This window comes from Lithobates pipiens, unplaced genomic scaffold (assembly GCF_037356315.1).
Source record: "Lithobates pipiens isolate NorthernLeopardFrog02 unplaced genomic scaffold, aLitPip1_a1.2 Scaffold_22, whole genome shotgun sequence".
Lineage (NCBI taxonomy): Eukaryota > Metazoa > Chordata > Amphibia > Anura > Ranidae > Lithobates > Lithobates pipiens.
In genome coordinates this window covers 328,626,024-328,649,243 of record NW_027507784.1, presented here as the reverse complement: position 1 = coordinate 328,649,243, position 23,220 = coordinate 328,626,024, and the positions used below count along the sequence as shown (strand labels likewise).

Genomic DNA, 23,220 nt, shown 5'->3' with positions numbered 1-23,220 from the left:
GTGTTGCGCTTCCTTAATACGAAATGAACTAACAATAATACACAATAAAAAATATACAAATAAATATAAATATCAAGGCAAAAAGTGCAATGGTGCTTGTAAACTAGAACAGTGCTTAGTGCTTATGGAATTGCATTAAAAGTGCATGTGTGCATTGCATAAAACAACTGATTCAAGGTGTCTCTGTGCATCACTCAGGTGTCAAAATCAAGAATGCATGTGCTAAATACAAACAGTGCATATAACAACAAAAAAATGCAGTATATAAAAGAATATATATATATATATATATATATATATATATCTGTGATATGAACGCAAAAAAAATTGATAAAAAGATGATATAAATATCTGTGATATAAACGCAAAAAAATAAATAAAAAGATACAAACAAAACCAATAGCAGCAAATCAGTGAATCTCAATAGTGTCCCATACATAGTCCAATCGTGCAATTTGGATGCAATATCACAATCAAAAATAAAGTGCAATGTGCCAAGCCAACTCTTCCAGTGGTATTCCGTGCCAGTGCTGGTTACACTAAATAATTACCTCACAGCTGCGAGGTGTGCAGCGAAAAAACAGCTATATTGCAGAGAGTACTTGGGAGGGTCAGGGGGATAACTGCAGAGAGGACTTCTGACGGTGCCAGAGACTCATCCGATTTCCTCGTGGTTGTTACCAGCGAAAAGGCTCAAAGGGACAGGTAAAAAGCATCCACCATAGTGTAGTATTTAAAATAAATGATTTTATTAAAACATTAGGCCTCTTTCACACGGGGCGGATCAGTAATGATCCGCCCCGTGAAGATCCGCTCGCTCAGCGGGGATCGCTCAGTTGTCCCCGCTGAGCCGGCGGATAACAGGGCGGTCTCTGCACACTGTGCGGGGACCGCCCTGTCAGCTCTCCGCTCTCCTCTATGGGGATCGGACGAGCACGGACCATCTGTCCGTGTTCATCCGATCCGCTCTGCAGACGGATAGAAAAATAGGATTTTCCTCCGTCTGCAGAATCGGACTGTTGCAGAGGCGGACGAAATCGGGTGTCTGCGGATGCTCATCCGCAGACACCCGCTATCCCATAGGGATGAATGTATGTCCGTATTTCATCCGCAAACGGATGGATGAAATACGGACATATCGTCCGCATGTGTGAAAGGGGCCTAACTTTAACTACTCACAGGAGGAAAACGAATAAGGCACACAGCTAACAACAGACCGATGAGCGTCTTGCTTGGATGTAAATGTCACTTCCGGTTTCCTACGCATTACGTCACACACGGACTCCCAGTTGAAGTCCGTGTGTGACGTAACGCGTAGGAAACTGGAAGTGACGTTTCTTTGCTTCTTCTGGGCAACTCTAAATTCATCAAATTGCGTAATATTAACTGTGGCTTACAGCATCACAGGAAAGACCAAACCATTATCCGGCAAGCAATTAATAGTGTCAGAACCATTGATCTGGCCTGGTGGACACCAGATCGTGACCAAGAAAATGAGACAACCATCACCTGGCAGTTACCTTAGTGAAAGGAGATCTCATACGTAGATGTACGGCATTGTGCAACTGTTTTCTTCCAGCCTTGTGGTAACAGTTCGGTGAAGACTCTTATCTGTTTCAGCATCACTGTGCCCCGTGTACAAAGCCAGATCCATAACATGTCATGGTTTGAGAAGATTGGGTGGAGGAACTCGAGTGGCCTTCAGAGTCCTGACCTCAACCCTAAAGAATCCCCTTCCTGCTTTGGATATACCTTTGAGGAAATGTCTCCTTGCCCCAAATTATGTATCTCCATAAAGACATTGTTTGGTGAGTTTGGTGTGGAGGAACTCGAGTGGCCTTGAGAGCCCTGACCTTAACCCTAAAGATCACATTTGGGATAAATTGGCACAAGTCAGGTCTTCTCAACCAACATCTTCATAAAGACATGGCTGGATGATTCTGGTGTGGAGGAACTCAAGTGGCCTTTAGAGCCCTGACCTCAACTCTACTGAATCCCTTTGCGATAAATTGGAACAAGCCAGGTCTTCTTGACCAACATCTCCATAAAGACATGACTTAATGACTTTGGTGTGGAGGAACTCAAGTGACCTTTAGAGCCCTGACCTCAACTCTACTGAATCCCTTTGCGATAAATTGGAACAAGCCAGGTCTTCTTGTCCAACATCTCCATAAAGACATGACTTAACTTTGGTGTGGAAGAACTCAAGTGGCCTTTAGAGCCCTGACCTCAACCACACTGAACACCTATGGGATGAATTGGAACGGGCCAAGTCTTCTAAACCAACATTTCTATAAAGACATGGTTTTATGAGTTTGGTGTGGAGGAACTTGAGTGGCCTTCAGAGCCCTGACCTCAACCCTACTGGACACTTTTGGGATGAATTGTAACATGCCAGGTCTTCTCATCCCACATCAGTACCTGACCTCACAAATGTTCTTTGGGCTGAATGAGCACAAATTCCCCCAAACACACTCTAATGCCACGTACACACGATCGGACATTCCAACAACAAAATCCATGGATTTTTTTTCCAACGGATGTTGGTTCAAACTTGTCTTGTATACACACGGTCACACAAAGTTGGTCGGAAATTGCGAACGTCAAGCCGAGGATGCGTGGAACTTTGTGCGTCGGAATTGTGTACACACGACACACCAGCTCTCAAATTTTGTGTGATGGAAATTATGAAAAATGTCCGACGGAGCCTACACATGGTCAGAATTTCCAACAAAAAGCTCCCATCGAACATTTTCCATCGGAGAGTCCGACCGTGTGTAGGCTCCGTCGGACGTTTTTCATCGGAAGAGTGGAGGATGTTATAGCTGCCGATGTTATAGCCGCAAAGGGAAGCCAAATCCATATTAAGCTTAGGAATAGGATAGGCAAGAAGTTCATGAAGGTGTGATGGCCAGGTGTCGAATCCAATTGATTTTCCCTTTTTTCATTTAGAGCAGCCGTTCTCAACCTTTTTTGCCAAGAGGAACCCCTAAATGAACTTCCATGTCTCGAAGTAACACCTTTGTTATGTTGTTGTCACATGCACACAATGCCCACTCTTTGTCATAAATTCCTGAAACTGCTTCAGAGTTGCTGTAGGCCCCTTGGTAGCCTCTCTGACCAGTTTCTTCCTGGCTCCCTTATCTGGTTTGGAGCCACATCCTGATCCAGGGTGGGTTTGTGGTGTACCAAATACCTTCCACTTCTTAATAATGGACTGTGCTTCTAAGCATTGATAAAGCCTTTGACATTTTTTTTGTATCCATCTCTTCACTTATGCCTGTCCACAACTTTAATCACAGAGATCCCAGGGACAGCGCCTTGCCACCCATAGTTGATTGTTGGTTCAGTTGCACTACCAGGGACTGAAATGCTCCAGGTGAGCCAATCATGATGAGCTAATCAAAATGACCACAGCTGAGTACAGGGACCTCGTTTTCGTGTTCAACAGACCAGTGGTGAGATGACTGGAGCTTTGTGACATGGGGCATTATCCTGCTGGAAGGAGCCATCAGAAGATGGGGACACTGTAGTCTTAAAGGGATGGATATGGTCAAAAAACAATATTTAGTTTAAATGAAACTCAACTGGTACTAAGGAGCCCCAAATGTGAGCCAAGAAAATATCCCTCCCCCCCCACACACCATTACACCACCACCACCAGCCTGAACCGGTGATACAAAGCAGGATGGATCCATGCTTTCATGTTGTTTACACCAAATTCTGACCCGACCATCTGAATGTCGCAGCTGAAATCCAGACTCATCAGACCAGGCAATGTTTTTCCAATCTTCTATTGTCCAATTTTGGTGATCCTGTGCGAAGTGTAGCCTCAGTTTCCTGTTCTTAGCTGATAGGAGTGGCACCCGCTGTAGTGTTCTGCTGCCGTAGCCCATCTGCTTCAATGTTCGATGTGTTGTGCATTTAGAGATGGTATTCTGCATACCTTGGATGTAACGAGAGGTTATTTGAGTTACTGTTGCCTTTCTATCATCTCCAACCAGTCTGCCCATTCTCCTCTGACCTCTGACATCAACAAGGCATTTTGGCATTTTCCTCCGCACAACAGCCACTCACTGGATATTTTCTCTTTTTCTCATCATTCTCTGTAAACCCGAGAGATGGTTGTGTGTGAAAATCCCAGTAGATCAGCAGTTTTGTAAAATACTCAGACCAGCCCGTCTGGCACCAACAACCGTGCCACGTTCAAAGTCACATAAAGGATTTGTTAACCCCCCCAAAAAAAAACCCCACAGATTCTGTTCCTTTAAAGCATGTTATACTGCGCAGTGCTTGTGCTGTGTAATTTGGCCCCCTGTAATATCTGGCTGATCCTGCCTGGCTATACCCTCCCCCCTGCAAACAGACCACGATAATCATGGCTACTGAGCCCCTGATACTGTGGTCTGTTTGCGTGCCTCCGTCACCCGCAGCCCTCCTCTTCTGTGTCTGTCTCCTCTGTCCCCCCCCCTCCCCCCTGTGTGTGTCATCTAGTGACAGTGCGGCTCCATTCCCCTCCTGCTGCAGGAATAACACATTTATCTGTATACTATCCAGTGGCGGTGCATCCATTAAGGGCTCACGGGCGCTGCCACCTCTCTCCTGCCCCCCCCCCCTCTATCACCAATAAATAGATTCATGCATGGCATGAATCTATCTATGGTTGCCGCTGCCACCCCCTATTCGGGCGCCCAGACCCTTGCTGGGCGCCTGAATTACAGTGGCACGGTATCTTTTTGAAGCACCTGATTAGAGCCATAGGCTCTAATAGGTGTCAAAAAAGGTAAACAGCGAGTGCCATACCTGGCGCTCACAGTTCACTCAGCCGTGTCAGGAAAGAGAATGAATATTCGCTTTCCTAACACTGAGCCGCCTCTCCGCCAATCAGGTGCTCGGGTTTGTTACCCGTCACCTGATTGGCTGAAACAACAGGCGCTGTGATTGGACGCCTATCAGGTGTCCAATCATAGCAGAGGACAGGAAGAGAGGACGGGAGAAGACATCGGGTAGACTGATAGCCGCCGTCACCCGCTGGCCCACCGAGACACAGGGTAAGTGCCGGGCAGACGGTGGGCGGGCAAGGAGGCAGCATTTGATATGGCACAGTGGCAGCATTTGATGGGCACAGTAGCTGCATTTGATGGGCACACTGGCGGCGTTTGATGGCACAGTGGCGGCAAATGATGGGCACAGTGACAGCAAATGATGGGCACAGTGGCGGCAAATGATGGGCACAGTGGCGGCAAATGATGGGCACAGTGGCGGCAAATGATGGCACAAAGCCGGCAATTGATGGCACAGAGGCAGCAATTGATGGGCACAGTGGCTGCGTTTGATGGCACAGTCAGGCTGCAATTCATGGGGGGTTTTTTTCAGAATTTTTCAGTTTGTTTGCACTTCCCTAAAGATTTTGAGCACCAGCCGTCACTGATACTATCCATTCTGTATATTAACCACTTGACCACTGGGCACTTAAACACCCTTAATAACCAGACCAATTTTCAGCTTTCGGTGCTCTCACATTTTGAATGGCAATTACTCAGTCATGCAACACTGGACCTATATGAAATTTTTGTCCTTTTTTTCACACAAATAGAGCTTTCTTTTGGTGGTATTTAATCACCTCTCAGTTTTTTATTTTTTGTGCTATAAAATAAAAAAGACAAAAAATTCTGCAAAAAAATGATTTTTTCTTCGTTTCTGTTATAAAATTTAGCAGATTAGTAATTTTTTCTTCATAAATTTTGGCAAAAATTTATACCACTACATATCTTTGGTAAAAATAAGTACAAATTGGTGGATATTATTTGGTCTTTGTGAAAGTTATAGAGTCCACAAGCTATGGTGCCAATATCTGAAAATTGATCACACCTGAAGTACTGACGGCCTATTTCAATTATTGAGACCCTAACATGCCAGAAAAGTACAAATACCCCCCAAATGACCCCCTTTTGGAAAGAAGACATTCCAAGGTATTTAGTAAGAGGCATGATGAGTTTTTTGAAGTTGTCATTTTTTCCCACAATTCTTTGCAAAATCAAGATTTTTTTTCCTTTTTTTTTTTTTTCCACAAAATTGTCATATTATCAGGTTATTTCTCACACACAGCATATGCATACCACAAATTACACCCCAAAACACATTCTGCTATTACTCCCGAGTACGGCGATACCACATGTGTGAGACTTTTACACAGCGTGGCCACATACAGAGGCCCAACATGCAGGGAGCGTTCTGGAGCACCCAGGACAATTCTGACATTTCTCTCCTACATGTAAAAATCATCATTTATTTGCTAGAAAATTACAGAGAACCCCAAAACATTATATATTTTTTTTTAGCAAAGACCCTGGAGAATACAATGGTGGTCATTGCAAATTTTTATCTCACACGGTATTTGCGCAGCAATTTTTCGAACGCGTTTTTTTGAGGGAAAAAACTGTTTTGTGCTTAAAAAAAAAAAAAAAAAAAACAGTAAAGTTAGCCCAATTTTTGCATAAAGTGAAAGATGAAGTTATGCTGAGTAAATGGATATCAAACATGTCACTCTTCAAAATTGCACATGCCCGTGGAATGGCGCCAAACGTCGCTACTTAAAAAATCCCCATAGGCGACGCTTAAATTTTTTTTTACTGGTTACATGTTTTGAGTTGCAGAGGAGGTCTAGGGCTAGAATTATTGCTCTCGCTCTAACGTTCGCGGCGATACCTCACATGTGTGGTTTGAACACCGTTTTCATATGTGGGCGGGGCTTACGTATGCGTTCGCTTTTGCATGCGAGCACATGGGGACATGGGCACTTTAAATTTTTTTTTTTTTTTTTTTATTGTTCATTTTACTTTATTTATTTTAGTTTGACATTTTTTTCCCCAAAAATAAGTTTTTGATCACTTTTATTCCTATTACAAGGAATGTAAACATCCCTTGTAATAGGAATATGGGGTGACAGGTCCTCTTTACAGTGAAATCTGGGGGTCAATATGACCCCACATCTCACCTCTAGGCTGGGAATCCTGAAATAAAATAAAAAAAAGATTCTGGCTTTGATCGTACTGGCGAGTTGGTAGAAGCACCGGAGGGTGGTGAGGGGTGGGGGGGCGTCTATGGCTGGGTATTGCAGGGTATCACTGAGTATGGCTGGGTATCTCCGAGTATGGCTGGGTATGGCAAGGTATTGGCGGGGTATTGGCAGGGTATTGCAGAGTATTGGGGGGTATTGCAGAGTAATGGGGGGTACTGCAGAGTAATGGCAGGGTACTGCAGAGTATCGGGGGGTACTGCAGAGTAATGGCAGGGTACTGCAGAGTATTAGGGGGTACTGCAGAGTAATGGCAGGGTACTGCAGAGTAATGGCAGGGTACTGCAGAGTAATGGTGGGGTACTGCAGAGTAATGGGGGGTACTGCAGAGTAATGGCAGGGTACTGCAGAGTATTGGGGGGTACTGCAGAGTAATGGCAGGGTACTGCAGAGTATTGGGGGGTACTGCAGAGTAATGGCGGGTACTGCAGAGTATTGGGGGGTACTGCAGAATAATGGCAGGGTACTGCAGAGTATTGGGGGGTACTGCAGAGTAATGGCAGGGTACTGCAGAGTAATGGCGGGTACTGCAGAGTATTGGGGGGTACTGCAGAGTATTGGGGGGTACTGCAGAGTATTGGGGGGTACTGCAGAGTATTGGGGGGTACTGCAGAGTAATGGGGGGTACTGCAGAGTAATGGCAGAGTACTGCAGAGTATTGCAGGGTATTGCAGAGTATTGGCAGAGTATTGGCAGGGTATTGAGGGGTTAAATTCGGTGAGCAGCGATGTGGGCACTGCAGATGCAGCCCACATCGCTGCTGACACCGGTCTCTTTCCCCTCCGCTGTACCCATCGGTACAGAGAGGGGGAGGGAGGAACCGGCATCATGTTATGACGCCGGTTTGTTTACAAGTGATCACTCCGTCATTTGACGGAGCGATCACGTGGTAAATGGCCGCGGTCACGGATGATCTTGTGTGCGCGCCCCAGGGGGCGCGCGAGAGCAGAATTCTGGGATGCCGTTCATTAATGGCCTCTCAGAGTTAAACAACCGCCCTGAAGCCGTTAATCGACAATGGGCGGTTGTTAAGTGGTTAATAAAGTGCTCCCCTGTCTCTGTGTATTTAAAAAAAAAAAACCTCCTTCACTGTATTTCATGGCGGCTCCCGGCGATCATGTGACCGGCCGTGTCTCCTCTCTCCTCGCATCCTGCTGACGTCAGTGGGGAAATCTCGGCCCCGCCCACTGCTTCTGCAAGACGGGCAGAAAGGAGACACAGCCGGCTACATGAGCGCCGGGAGCCGCCATGAAATTACGGTGAAGGAGGTATTTTCTTAATAAAACACAGAGACAGGGGATCCCTGTATTAGGATACAGTATCGGATTATGTTCATTGCTGAAATCTCCTTTCTTCCCCATTCTGATGCTCGGTTTGAACTTCAGCAAGTCTTCTTCAACCACGTCTAGATGTCTAAATGCATTGAGTTGCTGCTATGTGATTGGCTGATTAGCAATTTGTGTTACCAAGCAATTGAAGAGGTGTACCTAACAAAGTGGCTGGTGAGTGTATATTTCGGGAAGCACAGTGGCTTAGTAGTTAGCACCACTGCCTGTTGGTACTAGGAGTGTCCGTCCAAATGCCAACTATGACACTACTTGCATGGAGTTTGTATGTTCTCCCTGTGCCTGTGTGGGTTTCCTCCGGGTACTTTGGTTTCCTCCCACACTCCAAAGACATGCTGCTAGGTTAATCGGCTTGGTAAGCATATGAATGAGAGTTAGGGACCTTAGATTATAAGCTCCTTCAGCTTGTACTATATATAGTAATATTATATATTGACATTGTAACATTCTTATATTTGCTACAAATACACAATGGTGTCTTCTGATCTCAATCTTTGGGGTCAGCTCTGATTAATAAACCACAACGTTTTTTTAACTTCTTTTGTAAGTATGAAGTGGAGGTTTCCTGACCACTGGACTCCATTCTCCGCCGCCTGCGAGGATGTGATGGCGTCTGCTGGTAACTTTCTCATCCGCTCAGACAATTGTAGTTGTATGTGTGCATGAATGGAATGCCAGGATTGTGACCGTGGTCCACCCCAAGGTGATTGGCCCTTAAAATGCCGTGTGACATTGTCCTAAAGCTGAAGTGTACGTATGGTGACTCTCACATAGTTTCATTGTTCTGGATGTAACTATGCATATACCGTACTTGTGGGATCCCTCTAGAACAGCGGTCTCCAAACTGTCGCCCGGAGGCCGGATGTGGATTTTGCTTGCCTGTGTAGTGCTCTTGAGGCAATATTCCATTCACTGACACCAACAATGGGGCACTTTTCCTCCCACTGACACCAATGAGAGGACACTATTCTTCCCACTGACCCTGATGTTCCTCCCATTGACATCAACAATGGGGCACAACTTCTTCTATTGACACCAATGATGGGACACTATTTCTCCCATTGACACCAATGATGGGACACTTTTCCTCCCATTGACACCAATGATGGGACACTATTAATATCCATGACATCAACAACAGGGGCACAATTCCTCCCACTGACACCAATGATGGGACATTATTCCTTCCACTGACAATGATGGGACACTACTCCTCCCACTGACACCAACGAAGGGGCATAATTCCTTCTAATGACACCAATGATGGGACACTAATAATATCAATGACATCAACCATGGCGGAATAATTCCTCCTACTGACACCAATGATGGGACACTATTCCTTTCATTGACACCAATGATGGGATGCTATAAATATTAATTACATCAACGATGGGGGCACAGTTCCTCCTACTGACACTAATGGGGCATTATTCCTTCCAATGACACATGTGATGGGGCACAATTCCTACCATTGGCAGCAATGATGAGACACTAATAATATCAATGACATCAACAATGGGGCATAACGCCAACGATGGGGCACTATTCCTCCCACTGACACCAATCATGGGGCATTATGCCTCCCACTGACACCAATGATGGGGCATTATTCCTCCCAATGACACCAATGATGAGAGATTGTTTACTCCCATTGACTGCGAGACATTTTCTACTCCCACTGCTCATAATCTGGCCCCCCTAAGGAGTGGGAGGAATAGTGCCTCATCATTGGTGTCAGTGGGAGGAATAGTGCCTCATCAGTGGTGTCAGTGGGAGGAATAGTTCCCCATCATTGGTGGCAGTGGGAGGAATAGTGCCTCATCATTGGTGTCAGTGGGAGGAATAGTGCCTCATCAGTGGTGTCAGTGGGAGGAATAGTTCCCCATCATTGGTGTCAGTGGGAGGAATAGTTCCCCATCATTGGTGTCAGTGGGAGGAATAGTTCCCCATCATTGGTGTCAGTGGGAGGAATAGTTCCCCATTATTGGTGGCAGTGGGAGGAATAGTGCCCCATCATTGGTGGCAGTGGGAAAGGATAGTGTCCCATCATTGGAGTCGGTGGGATGAACAGTGTCCCTGGTATCAGTGGTATAAATAATGCTTCAAGGGCAATATAAAAGCAAGGAAAGGGCCGCAGTTTGGAGCCCACTGCTCTAAACGATCAGGCACATCCCTACTAGGATTGATCATTTTTTAGTTGAGCTTCAACTCTTCATGCCCAGCCTTGACGTCCTTATAATAGGGTCTGTACACGAGGAACATGTGACCATGTTGATTGGCTTTCACAGTGGTCACATGATCGGGAGCCAATCCTGCCAGTTAATGATCTCTACTAGAGACCAAGAGCTGTCCTTGACAGCTCGGTCTCAGTGCTGGGAGCATGCAGTGAGCACAGAAACATCAGGCAACCAGTGACACATATAAGTGGCTGTCGTGGCTGGTGGGAAAAAAAAGCAGGTGGCTGAGTCTTGTCTTTACTGCCCACCTTGATTCTAACAATACAGTCTGACAGGGCTGTACACATGCCACAGCCGCAGCATTTTTCCCCTAGGCTTTCCTTCCACCATTTAGATCAATGGGGCTGCATCCACAACTGTGAGCCAAGCACGCTAGTTCATAGTTGCAGTGTGGTCCTACAATGTAAAATTGGCATTTGCCAAGAAAAAAAAAGAAGAAAAAAAAATACCACCAAAAGAAAGCTCTATTTTTGGGGGAAAAAAAGGACATCAATTTTGTTTGGGAGCCACGTCGCACGGCCGCGCAATTGTCAGTTAGAGCGACGCAGTGCCGAATCGCAAAAAAAAACGCTCTGGTCTTTTGCCAGCCAAATGGTGCGGGGCTTAAGTGATTAAAGTGATAAAAAAAAAAAAAAACATTCCTGCACTACAGCAATTGTATTGCAATTAAATAAAAAATGGCACTCCCGTGTCTATAAAGTTAATCTATACAATGACTTGAAAAAGTATTCATACCCCTTGAAAGTTTCCACATTTTGTTATGTTACAACCAAAAACGTTTATTGGGATTTTATGTGATAGACCAACACAAAGTGGCACATAATTGTGAAGTGGAAGGAAAATGATAAATGGTTTTCAACATTTTTTTACAAATAAATATGTGAAAAGTGTGGGGGGTACATTTGTATGGCGCCCCCCGGAGTCAATACTTTGTAGAACCGCCTTTCACTGCAATTACAGCTGCAAGTCTTTTTGGGGGTGTCTCTACCAGCTTTGCACATCTAGAGAGGGACATTTTTGCCCATTCTTCTTTGCAAAATATCTCAAGCTCTGTCAGATTGGATGGAGAGCGTCTGTGAACAGTAATTTTCAAGTCTTGCCACAGATTCTCAATTGGATTTAGGTCTGGACTTTGACTGGGCCGTTCTATGAATATGCTTTGATCTAAACCATTCCATTGTAGCTCTGGCTGTATGTTTAGGGTCGTTGTCCTGCTGGAAGGTGAACCTCCGCCCCAGTCTCAAGTCTTTTGCAGACTCTAAGGCCTCATGCACACGAGACGCAGTTAAACGCGTGTTCAGATGCAGTTGGACACTTTTTTCAACTGCCCCTGAACTCATTCAATGTTATCCTATGTGTCCATGCACACAGTCTCGTTTTTTGCCGTTTTTATGCAGTTGCGTTTAACCTTGTTTTTCCAGAAGCAAAAAAATGGGTTCAGATGCAAAAATGTCCACGTTTCAGACGCAAAACGCGGCTAAACGCGGCACCCGCGTTTAGCCGCGTTTGCGTTTTTAAAGGAACCCAATTTTTTGGACCTGAAAACTCTGAAATATGATCTGAGATCACTTGGTGATAGGATCCTCAAATTTGAATATGTTGTAGTGCTAGATCCACAATGTCTGCATACCAAATTTGGGGTTCCTGGCAATAATTGGCCCCAAGATATGGGCCCCCAAACTCGGGTCGCAAAATGTCATTCTCTGATACAGAAAAGTGCATGACATTTTGTGACCCGACTTTGGGGGCCCATATCTTGGGGCCACTTATTGTCAGGAACCAAATTTGGTATGCAGACACTGTGGATCTAGCACTACAACATATCCAAATTTGGGGTTCCTATCACCAAGTGACCCCGAGATAGGGGGCCCCAAAGTCGGGTCGCAAAATGTCATGCACTTTTCTGCATCAGAGATACATGGCCTCAAAGTCAACTGTGACCATCTGCGGCAATGTAATTTGGTCATTAGGGTTGGGTGTTATGGTAAGTGGTTATCCGTTAGGGTTAGGGTTATTGTTTAGGATTAAGGGTTGGATTAGGGTTAGGGTTAGTGTAAGGGATAGGGTTAGCTGTTAGTGTTAGGGGTTAGGGTTAGTGGTTAGTGTTAGGGTTAGGATGAATGGTTAGGGTTAGGATTCTGGATATTTTAATAAGGCATTAAAAAATATTATACTACCATATACAGCAGCAAAGAATTAAAATATATTAATCAATACATATTTCACGATAAAAATATATAAAAAAATTGGCCAAGTAAATTTAAAACAATTATAAAAAATCTAATTAACATAGATTTGCTTTTAAATAAAACAATTTGAAACTAGAAAAAATGAATAAAAGCATATATTAAGATTAAAAAATGAATAATTAACTGTTTTAATATTGTTTTATATTAGAAATAATGAAAACATGTTAAAAATTGCCAGAAGAAAAATTTAGATATTTAAAAAAATTGGATAATTTGCTATAAATAGACATTATAAAAAAAAAAAATAAAGGACAGATATGGGATGGGATCCATTTCAAAATATATACCACAGAAAGAGAGTGTACAACTGCTGTCTATGCTGCTGCTGCTCACTCTGATCAAAATAGCAGAAATAGTTAAAAAAAACATGCTTTGAGAGCTCGGGGAGGGTCTACATGATGTTATCTTTATAAACGCTTATAAACGCAAACGCGGCTGAACGCGCCTAAACGCGGCATGCAAACGCGGCAAAACGCGCGTTTCTAAACGCGCGTTTCAGCTTTTTTTGAGCAGAGTTTTCACCTGCGTCTCGTGTGCATGAGGCCTAACAGGTTTTCTTCTAATGACGTGTACACACGAGCGGATTTTCCGTCGCAAAAAACTTTTTTGATGTGGCATAGATATGTAAATAGCGGCGGTCGGCGGACTTGATATGTATATCATGCCCCCCTGAGGTCATATCCACAGTAATCTCTAGCAACCAATCACAGAAATCATGTGCTGTAACCTCTAGTAACTAATCAGTGAGCCGTAATGTGTGCTGTAACCTCTAGCAACCAGTCAGTGGGGGTTATTTACTAAAAGAAAATCCACTTGATGAAGTGCACTTGGAACTAAAGTCGCTGTATATCTGAGGGGGGCATGCAAGGAAAATAAAAAACAGTATTTTAGCTTGCACGTGATTGGATGATAAAATCAGCAGAGCTTCCGTTCCTTTAAGATCTACTCCTTAGATTTACAGCTACTGCACTTCCAAGTGCACTTGCAGTGTAAAGTGGATTTGCCTTTCGTATTTATACTCCAAGTGAGCGGTAACGATACACTGTAACCTAAGCAAACAATCGCAATTGCTGCCTGATCTGATTCAGTAAACTGATTTTGAGTCTAGCTGCTATTTATTGTATGTCTCAGAGCAGGTGGAGAGCGAAACTGTATGGGGGGGGGGGGGGGGGGGGGCCCAAGAAAAGTTTTGGCCAGGGTCCAATCAATATTAAAGAGGGCCCTGCATGCGTCTAATTGTTTCCGAGTATGCGTAGGAATTTTTGCGCGTCGGAATTTGTACAGATGATCAGAACTTTTTCCGACCGATAAATTGAGAACCTGCTCTCAATCTTTTGATGGCCGAAATTCCGCCAGCAGGGACTGGCTGAATTTCTATTCATGTATGGGCAGGAAAGTTGTACAGAAGTCGATCTATCCAGCCTGTTAGGCTTTTCCCAAACAATCAGTGCTGCCAGCCATAGCCGGCAACACTGATCATTGAACTTCAATCCATGGATGTCCGGCTTTAGGGTGCACAAATGGGCTGCCCTTAAAGAGGAAGTAAACCCTGATGAGTTTACTTCCTCTTTCATTCCCTGCAAAGGCAAAGCATAATGGACTACTATGCATCGCATAGTAGCCCATTATGTGTCACTAACCTGACACAGGAGCCAGCGAAGTCGCCGCTGTCCCCTGTAGTCCGGAGCATCCATCTTGTTGGTGGGGTCTCGCAGCTCCGCCGCTGTCATTCGGTGAAGCCGCAATGACGTCACTCCCGCGCATGCGCACGGGAGCCGACACGCGCGGCAGCTCCGTCACGGAGAATGCCGCGCTCAGTGCGCCTGCACGCCGCTGTCTACGGCGCATGCGCCGTAGACAGCGGTGCCCGTTTTCGGGCAAATATCTCCTAAACCATATAGGTTTAGGAGATATTGCTTGGACCTACAGGTAAGCCTTAATCTAGGCTTACCTGTAGGTCAAAGTGGTTTGTAAGGGTTTACAACCACTTTAAAGTGGTTGTAAACTCCTACATATCTAGTGAATGAACTATTCTCAGGTGATACACAGAGATAAAGCAAATCCTCCTACATAAGTTGCACCTGTTTATCTGCAGCCTGCTCTTTTCTACACCCATTCAAAGTCAAGAATTTATAAAGGGGGCCGAGAGCTGAAGTTACACTTTGTAGGCCTCAGTGATTTCAGGGAAGAGACCCCCCCCCCCCCCCCAGCGCCCCCCTACACACAGCACACCGGAATAGAGCTGAAGCTCTCAATCACAGACTGTCACCATTTTTCTCTTGGTGTCAGGAAAACTTGTCAGAAGTGATTCATATATCATCATATATATGATATATGATATAATGATAGCAGAGGAAGAAAGCAGCAGACAGGAATAGCTTAGTGCTTAGTGCTCTGGATTGAGACAAGTACACACTATAGAGCATGGGTCTTCAAACTATGGCCCTCCAGATGTTCAGGAACTACAATTCCCATCATGCCTAGTCATGTCTGTAAATGTCAGAGTTTTACAATGCCTCATGGGATGTGTAGTTTGGCAACAGCTGGAGGGCCGTAGTTTGAGGATCCCTGCTATAGAGGGATAGAGTGAGGGCAAAAAAGTATTTGATCCCCTGCTGATTTTGTACATTTGCCCACTGACACAGAAACGATCAGTCTGTAATTTTAATGGTTCAGTTTATTTTAACAGTGAGAGCAGAAAAACAACAAATATATCCAGAAAAAAAAGTTATAAATTGATTTGCATTTTAATGAGTGAAATAAGTATTGTATCCCCCTATCAATCAGCAAGATATCTGGCTCCCGGGTGTCTAATATACAGGTAGTGAGCTGAGATTAGGAGCACTCTCTTAAAGGGAGTGCTCCTAATCTCAGCTTGTTACCTGTATAAAAGACACCTGTCCACAGGAAGCAATCAATCAATCAGATTCCAATCTCTCCACCATGGCCAAGACCAAAGAGCTGTCCAAGGATGTCAGGGACAAGATTGTAGACCTACACAAGGCTGGAATGGGCTACAAGACCAACGCGAAGCAGCGTGGTGAGAGGGTGACAACAGTAGGTGGGATTATTCGCAAATGGAGGAAACACAAGATAACTGTCAATCTCCCTCGGTCTGGGGCTCCATGGAGGATCTCACCTCGTGGGGTTTCAATGATAATGAGAACGGTGAGGAATCAGCCCAGAACTACACGGGAGAATCTTGTCAATGATCTCAAGACAGCTGGGACCATAGTCACCAAGAATACAATCGGTAACACACTACACCGTGAAGGGCTGAAATTCTGCAGTGCTTGCAAGGTTCCCCTTCTCAAGCAAGCCCATGTACAGGCCTATCTGAAGTCTGATAATGAACATCTGAATGATTCAGAGGAGAACTGGGTGAAAGTGTTGTGGTCGGATGAGACCAAAATCGAGCTCTTTGGCATCAACTCAAATCGCCGTGTTCGGAGGAGGAGGAATGCTGCCGGTGTCCCCAAGAACACCATCCCCCACCGTCCAACATGGAGGTGGAAACATTATGCTTTGGGGGTGTTTTTCTGCTAAGGGGAGAGAACAACTTCACTGCATCAAAGGGACGATGGACAGGGCCATATACCGTCAAATCTTGGGTGGTAACCTCCTTCCTTCACCCAGGGCATTGAAAAATGGGTCGTTGATGGATATTCCAGCATGACAATGACCCAAAACACACAGCCAAGGCCACAAAGAAGTAGCTCAAGAAGAAGCACATATAGAAAAACATAACACATTTTTCAATAGTTCACATACATTACAAACGTATACAGTGCACATTTAAAGTGGTTGTAAACCCGTTACAACCACTTTTATCCAACGGGTAAACCTAGATTAAGGCTTACCCGTAGGTGCTCGAAATAACTCCCAAACCTCCATGGTTTAGGAGATATTTCGAAATTAGACAAGCGCTGATGTCTACGGCACATGCGCCGTACACAACCGCAAGTTACAGGCACACAATGGCACGGGCACACTTCTAAAGACGAGGCGAGCGTGCCATTTCCAAAGGAGATCGTGCCATGACTGGCGGCTCCCACGTGCACGCGCGGGAGCGACGCCATCGCAGCTCCGGACAAGCACAGCGCTGGAGACGCGATACCCGGAAGGAAGATGGACCGTTCATGGAAGAGGGGACAGCGGTGACATGGCAGGCTTCGGTGTCAGGTAAGTGACACATAATCGGCAACTATACGATAGTCGCCCATTATGCGTTATATTTTCAGGGAAACAAAGAGGAAGTAAAACCCATGGGGTTTACTTCCTCTTTAAAAAAAAACACATCATTTGTAAATAGAGAAGCACCCATTGGTTGGCCCAAGGGGAATACCACTTGTATACTTCCTGTGGGTCTATACTATTTGTATCAGAAAAAGCCCAAACTGAGATACGGCATTGACTGTTGGGTTTTCAAAGGTCCTTGAAGAATTAAAAGTGCTCTACATGTTTCGCGACTGTAAATGTCGCTTCTTCAGGAGCTTCTGTATTTCTGGTTAGAAAAACAAACTTCAATTAGAGTAAGATATGGACAGTAGGATGTAAAGTTATTGGGGTGCATACACACATGAATAACCATATACATAAAATATGAACTCACCACAAACGGTGCTAAAGAAGATTTCAATGTGGGAAGGAAGATCATGGAACACATCGTCGGGTCCCGTGATCTTCCTCCACTCTTGGAGAGGTGGTTGTTCAGCTGCTGCGTCCTACTGGTGTGGGTGAGCGTGGAAATCCTCTTTAGCACCATTCGTGGGGAGTTCATATTTTATGTATATGGTTATGCACGTGTGTATGCACCCCAATAACTTTACATCCTACTGTCCATATCTTACTCTAATTGAAGTTTGTTTTTCCAACTAGAAAATACAGAATCTCCTGAAGAAGTGACATTTACAGTCACGAAACATGTAGAGCAATTATAATTCATCAAGGACCTTCGAATACCCAACAGTCAATGCCGTATCTCAGTGTGGGCTTTTTCTGATAGAAATAGTATAGCCCCACGGGAAGTATACAAGTAATATTCCCCTTGGGCCGACCAATGGGTCCTTCTCCATGTACAAATTATGTGTTTTATTAAATGTGTGCTGTATACGTTTGTAATTTATGTCAACTATTAAAATGTTGTTATATTTATCTATACACGCCATTCAGGGCTTTTTTTCAGCGGGAACACAGGGGAATGCAGTTCCTGCACCTCCAGCACTAAATGTATTTAACAGGTGTGCTGGAGGGTCTATTGATGCTGGCTGCTGGGGAATCTATTGTCACGGGTGATCTGTTTTTGTGTGAGGGTCTATTGTTGCTGGGGGATCTTATGTTGCTGGTATGAATCTACTATGGGGGGAGAGGTCTATTGTTGCTGTATGCTGATGGGTCTATTGATGCTGGCTGCTGGGAGATCTATTGTTGCTGCTGGGGGGGTTTAATGTTGCTGGGGTGGATCTTTAGTTGCTGAGGGTGGTATTTTGTTGTGGGTGGTACATTGTTGGTTTGTATGTGCGTGGGGGGGGGGGAGGGGGAGTCTATTGCTGCTGGGGGTGTCTATTGTTGTGTGAGGGATCTATTCTTGCCGTGGTGACATCTATTGTTGCCATTGTTGCTAGGGGAGTCTATTGTTGTGTTAGCGATCTATTGTTGCTAGGGTGGGATCCTATTGTTGCTGGGGGGGGGGGACCTATTGTTGCTGCGATGGGGTCCATTGTTGCTGGGGAGGGGGTCCATTGTTGCTGGGGAGAGTCAATTCTTGTGTGGAGGATCTATTGTTGCTGGGGTGGGTTCTATTGTTACTGTGGGATCTATTGTTGCTGGCTCCAGGGGGTCTATTTTACTGCTTTTCTTGTTATTAGAGCAACATTCCATACAAATTATTTACCATAGCACCACAAAATTATACTTGGGGCAGTACTGGGAGGTGGGTAGGGGGTGAGACCAAGGGACGGTGCTGAGAAGAGCGTAGGGTGCGTAGACAAGGGGGAACTCAGAAGAGGGGGGAGTTCCTGCACCTATTCTCTGAGGAAAAAAGCCCTGGTGCAGTCAAAGTCCATTTTTCCTATTACTCAATTTTCTAAATCTGTTAGGATGTGGTACACGTGTACACCATCTTAAAGCGGAGGTCCACCCTTAAGTGGACCTTCCGCTCATCGGAACCCTCCCCCCTCCGGCGCCACAATTGGCACCTTTCAGGGGGGAGGGGGGTGCAGATACCTGTACAGTACAGGTATCTGCACCCACTTCCGGGCTAGCTCTCTGTGGAAAGGGGCGTAGATTACGCCCCTTTCCGCAAGTGCCCCGCTGCCTGCTGGGAAACACACAGATCCCAGAGGCAGCGGGGACCGTCCTTATTGCGCAGCGCGACTCGCGCATGCGCAGTAGGAAAACGGGAAATTAAGCCGAAAGGCTCCATTTCCTGATTCCCATACCCAAGATGGCGGCGGCGAGAGATCGGCTTCGGGTGCCGACATCGCGGGCGCGCTGGACAGGTAAGTGTCACTATTTTAAAAGTCAGCAGCTGCAGTATTTGTAGCTGCTGGCTTTTAAAAAAAAAAAAAAACGCGGAGTCCCGGCGGACTCCCGCTTTAAGCACCTTAAGATCACGCAGTGGCCTAGCCAGTCTCCAGACCTTAATCTCAACATAGAAAATATGCGGAGGGAGCTGAAGGTTCGCGTTACCAAACGTCAGCCTGGAAACCTTAATGACTTGGAGAAGAGTAGAAGAAAATGCCTCCTGAGATGTGTGAAGACCTGGTGGCCAACTACAAGAAAGGTCTGACCTCTGTGATTGCCAACAAGGGTTTAGCCACCAAGTACCAAGCCATGTTTTGCGAAGGGGTCAAAATACTTATTTCACTCATTAAAATGTAAATCAGTTGATAACTTTTTTGAAATGCGTTTTTTTCCTGGATATTTTTGTTGTTATTCTGTCTCTCGCTGTTAAAATAAACCGACCATTAAAACTATAGACTGATCATTTCTTTGCCAGTGGGCAAACGTCCAAAATCAGCAGGGGGGGGGGGGGGTCAAATACTTTTTTTTTTCTCTCACTGTATGCGTTGTTCATATTTTCATATTTCATGTCTGAGGTTTACAACCACTTTAACCCTTTCATGACTAAGCCTGTTTTTGGAATTTGGTGTTTACAAGTTAAAATCCATATTTTCTACTAGAAAATTACTTGGAACCCCCAAACATTATATATTTTTTTTTAACAGAGACTCTAGAGAATAAAACGGCGATTGTTGCAATATTTTATGTCACACGGTATTTGCGCAGCGGTGTTTTAAATGCAACTTTTTGGGAAAATGTACACTTTCATTAATTAAAAAAAAAAAAAACAGTAAAATTATCCCATTTTTTTTGCATAATGTGAAAGATAATGTTACGCCGAGTAAATAGATACCAAACATGTCACACTTTATAATTGCGCGCACTTGTGGATTGACGACAAAGTACGGTACCTAAAAATCTTAATAGGCGACGCTTTAAACATTTTTTATGGTTACCAGGTTAGCGTTACAGAGGAGGTCTAGTGCTAGAATTATTGCTCTCGCTCTGACGATCACGGCGATACCTCACATGTGTGATTTGAACACCGTTTACATACGCGGGCGCGACTTCCGTATGCGTTTTATTTGCTTTGCGAGCTCGCGGGGACGGCGGGCGCTTTAAAAAAATTTTTTTTATTTTTTTATTTATTTTATTTATTTTAAAATTACTAAATTGTTTAAAAAAAAATAATAATAATTTTGATCACTTTTATTGCTGTCACAAGGAATGTAAACATCCCTTGTGACAGTAATCGGTGGTGACAGGTACTCTTTATGGAGGGATCGGGGGTCTAAAAGACCCCCCACCCCTCCTTTACACTTCAATGTATTCAGATCGCCGAAAACGGCGATTCTGAATACCGGATATTTTTTTTAAACCGGCGCCATTGGCAGCCGAGTAAACGGGAAGTGACGTCATGACGTCGCTTCCGTGTTTACTATGAGGAGACTGGAACGAAGCCGATTACGGCTTCGTTCCAGTTCCTCCCCAGCAGCCGGAGCCATCGGACACGCAATCGGTGCTCCCGATCGAGCGGGAGCACCGGTAACAGCGGCGGGAGGCGGCGGGAGGGGGGGACGTCCCCTCCCGCTCCTCCGGCATAACAGCCGAGCGGCTTTTAGCCGCATCGGTTGTTATGGCTGGATAGCCAATCGCCCGCTGTAAAAGACGGTACCGGGATGATGCCTGCAGGTGCGGGCATCATCCCGGTATACCCCCCGGAAGCCGAGTACGCATATCTGCGTACACTCGGCGGGAAGGGGTTAATGCAGCAAGTGCTAAAGAGCATAACATGCGTTTAATGAAACCGCAAATATCTAAATGAGTCCCCTCCGTAGCATAATGCCATATATACACACGATCAGAATTTTGGTTGGAAAAAGCTCTGACGGTTTTCCCAACGGAATTCCGACATGATTGCGCTCAAGCTGTCTTGCCTACACACGTTAAACACCAACACCACATTCCGACCGCCAAGAACGCGGTGACGTACAACACGTACGACGGGACTAGAAAAAGGAAGTTCAGTAGCCAGTAGCCAATAGCTTCCGTCTCGTAATTGAATCTAAGCATGCGTGATTTTTTGCGCGTCGGAATTGCATACACACGATCGGAATTTTTGATAGAAAGTTTTTCCGTTGGAAAAATTGAGAGCATGCTCTCAAATTTTTTGCTGGCGGGAATTTGGACAGCTAAATTGCGACAGAGCGTACACACGGTCGCATTTTCCGATGAAAAGCTCTCATCGGTCTTTTGCTGGCCGAAATTCAGATTGCGCGTACGCGGCATTAGACATCCTTCATCTAAATGACATCTGATGTGCAGACTATGACGTTGGGGGTGCGAGAACAGTCCGTTCACATGAAGAGCCAATGGTGTATGGCCAGCTAAAGACAACGCAACCGCGTGGTAGCGTTCCAGAAAAAAAAAAAGTGGGGGGTCCTATGCGATTTTCTGCATGTTGTGCCTACTATGAATGATGAGAAAATCGGAGGAAAAAATAGCGCGCTTTCGGAGTGACCGGCCGATCGTTAGTACACAGCTTTAAAGAGCCGATCATGATATGTGAAAATATCCGAAGGGACAAACGTGAAAATTCTTCTCGTACGATAACAGATTTTCATGTAATTAGTATGGTATTTGTATTATAAAAAATCATGCGACCAAGACCGCGCATGCTCGGAAACGAAAGAATACATTACAATACAGTGCAGTCTGTAGCCTCGGCGTCAAAAACCAGAAACCTATAAAGGGAATGATTAGATAAGGATCGATCGGCTATCTCATGCAGGAAAGATAAAGAAAAGTCTAAGGGAATGATGAAGGGTTCTGTAGAATAGGTGGAGGGTCTGGGTAGGTGGTACCTTGGTGAGAAGGGACGGTTGAAGCATCCCGGTGAAGTCGTGCGCTGCGCCCGGCTGTCTCTCTGGCACCGCTCTCTCTCTCTCTCTCTGCTGGTCACAGAGGACTTCTCTGTCTTCAGAGTCAGGGGAAGTGTTCCTGTAAGTCCCTCCACCCTGATCGTCCTCCTGCGTCCCTCCTCCTGTGACACAGCCTGGCTGATGGCTTCCCGTGACACGAGCAACGTCTGAGCCCACAACCGTCATGTCAATTCATCACAACGAAGGAGATACTTTGGAACAGGATTCATATAGAAAAGGCGCTTCTAGGATCCGAAAACCTTTCAGAACTACCGCGAAGGATTGCGCCCTGATATCATTTGATACTTTTTATCAATTTAGCCCCTTCAATACCGGGGGGCACTGTCACCCCCTTCCTGCCCAGGGCAATTTTCAGCTTTCAGCGCTGTCACGCTTTGAATGACAATTGCGCGGTCATGTAACACTGTACCCAGATGAGATTTTTTTTTTGTCACATTGGGGTCTTTTATTTATTTTTTTTTTAAAAGAAAAAAAACAAAATAGAAAAAGACCAAACATTTAAGAAAAAAAAGTTTTTCTTCGTTTCTTTTACAACATTTTGTAAATAAGTATGTTTTCTCCTTCATTGACGAGCACTGAGGATGAGGCACTAATATGGAGTGTTGATGGGCACTGATATGCCCATAAGTGGCACTGATAGGTGGCACTGATATGCAGCACCGATGGGCACTCATAGTGATAGGCTGCACTGATGGCCACTTATAGTGATAGGCTGCACTGATAGGCACTTATAAGTGGCACTGACAGGTGGCACTGATGGGCACTGATAGTTGGCAATGATATGCAGCACTGATGGGCACT

At 45.1% G+C, this 23,220-nt stretch overlaps 1 protein-coding gene across 1 annotated transcript in view; it reads right to left on the bottom strand.

The window, feature by feature from the left end:
- Positions 1-22,457, bottom strand: part of GPBAR1 (G protein-coupled bile acid receptor 1) — a 35,003-nt gene extending 12,546 nt beyond the window's left edge. Inside the window, exon 1 of the mRNA XM_077449637.1 lies at positions 22,342-22,457. The gene's annotated coding sequence lies outside the window, so the exon portion shown is untranslated. The remainder of the gene's footprint in view (positions 1-22,341) is intronic.
- Between the last annotated feature and the right edge of the window lie 763 nt (positions 22,458-23,220).